The sequence below is a fragment of the Antechinus flavipes genome, chromosome 1 (assembly GCF_016432865.1).
Source record: "Antechinus flavipes isolate AdamAnt ecotype Samford, QLD, Australia chromosome 1, AdamAnt_v2, whole genome shotgun sequence".
In the NCBI taxonomy this organism is placed as follows: domain Eukaryota; kingdom Metazoa; phylum Chordata; class Mammalia; order Dasyuromorphia; family Dasyuridae; genus Antechinus; species Antechinus flavipes.
The window spans coordinates 680761584-680764003 of record NC_067398.1 but is presented as its reverse complement, the minus strand read 5'-3'; positions in this window follow the sequence as shown (position 1 = coordinate 680764003).

Below are 2420 nucleotides of genomic sequence, written 5' to 3'. Positions count from 1 at the left end.
TTTAGAACTCATCCCTAAGACTTCACAGTTAGCCCTAACCTAAGCCCCATATATGGTGCCCCAGAACCCTGAGCCCAGTCAGCTCTGGAGGGCTGAGCAAAGCCTCCATCAGCAGCTGCTGCCTCCCCTCTTCAGCCGGCGCCGTCCTAGCTAACAACATCATAATGTCTGCAGTGTAACACGGCTCCAGAGTTTACAATTTGTTTTACAGACATTTCCTCCTTTAATCCTCCCCAAATCAAGGGGAAGTAGAAAGTAGACAGAGCCAGGATTATTATCTTCACTTTGCAGGGAGAGAACATACTTAGAACATACAGTGGCGCCCAGGTCTCCTTCCTTCTATCATAATGGCTACTTCCAAAGTATGATGTGAGGGCTAAGATATACTGGGCAAGACATTTCCTATTAGAATTCCTTCTTTGAGGAGAATCCAGAGGGTCATTGGCAGAACCATGGTGGGGAGAGACACAGTGATCTTTCTTAGCTATTCCCTGAACTCGAATGAAGGAGGAAAGGGTGCTTCAAATTAGCATCAGTAAGAACTATTAAAGCCAAGAATTCTGGGAGTGGATTGCTCCAGGGTGCGATGAGTAAGGATATGGGGGTATGTGTGTGGGGGGAGACAGAGGCTGGAGCGAAAAAGAAACACAACTGTTGGATACCCAGTTAACTTTGGTTCCTGCCCCACTGTCCCCACAAAAGACTCCGAGTTTTCTCTGTTCTCCACTTTGTTCCCTCAGCTTCACAAAGATATCCCCCGTATCATCTTTGTCCCTCATAAACCCATGTCCCCACTCCACCACTCCTTCCCAAAGTCCAGGGAGCTTTGCCACCCCACAGAGGCTTCCTTCCTAACCTCCCTGAGAGTACTTGCTGCTGGAAACCATAAATGGCTATGATTAACACAACTATTCCCCAGCCTGGAGAGGGAGGTTCTTTTAAATCCCTAATCTAGATAGGCCTGGGGGATGGGGATCAGATGGGCTACAAGGAGGATGGGCCATAGGGAGAATGAGCTGGGGGGAGACCATTGCGTTCCTTTTCCTCCCATGGTGGGACTACATTCAGCAACACTGAAAGCCCATCACTGATTAAGGCACAAGTCATCCAATTGGTTGCTAGAGAAGGGCTGGCTGAATACAACAGGGAGGTTTGAAACAGGGAGGAAAAACAAGGCCGAGTCCTTTAGAAAGCAGACTCTGAATACCACAAAGTATTATCTATTCATTAAAGCAATCCTTTGCAACACTCTGCTAACTCAACCCAGGGTTTGCTCAATGGTTAGAACACAGTATTCAATGAAAAGATTTAAGGTTCTATGTTATAGGCCAGACTCTGAACTTAAAACAAAGAATTCTTACAAGGTACTAAGTCAGTGGAATTGATAGAGACAATAGTTATATAATTTAGCAGGTTCAGTATGATTGATTTACTCCTACAAGGAGATGTTATGGGACAGAACTTGAAACAAGGTACTAAGTGGAATTGAGGAGACGATGGCTAAATCTAGTTTAGCATTGATTTAATCCTACAACAAATAATGGTTTCCTAGTGATATAATGATTGGTGTGTACTCAGTGTAGAGCATATAAGCTAGAAGCTCTCAGGGCCAGACACACAGGCGCACTAGAGGCTCTCGGGAGGCTGAGATAGATTCATTTCATCATCCACCTTTGTGGTGGTTGGAGGCTGAAGGACAAACCTTTGGATTCGGGGAGATTCAGAAGCCAGAAAAGGCAGGTGGGAGCTCAAGCTCTTGGAACTAAGGAGAGAGAGAGAGCCCTCTAAGAAAGATAACTGGGCCCCAGGAAAGGAGACAAAACTTTGGAAGAGATAATAAAGGATTTGGACTTTAACCCCTGGCTACTCATGTGGTGATTACTTGAACTGAAATGAAGGCTGCCTCCAGAGACCTCAAGAAAACCTCAACAGAGAATATTACATTTTAAAATGAATATTATAGTTCTATATTCGTAGTATCAGGAAGTTTCCCTCTTTTTTTCTTGGTCCTAGGTCCTAGGTGCCTAGGATCCCAAAGGCAAAATGGGATCAAGGACACAGATATCTGAAACAGGTGCTCTCTGAGGGGATTATCAAGGTTTTTCCAATTCCTCTTTGACACTAGGCACAGAATAAGGGGACTGTGGATCAAGGGGCAGCTGGGCTAGATATATCTCTATGGTGATGCTTGATTCCTATTCCTGGTTTATGGCCATCCTTGCCCCCAATTCCATCTCTGTCTACCTCTATCCCAACGAGATCCTCATTATCATGTGTCCAATGCAGTCTCCATTTCCATTCTTAATCCTGCCTCAATCTACCTACTCCATCCTTATCAGATTCATTCTAATTCTTAATCCCTTTTCCAAATCTCCACCTCATTTTAATCAACACAATATAATCGATAGGGTACTGGAGTT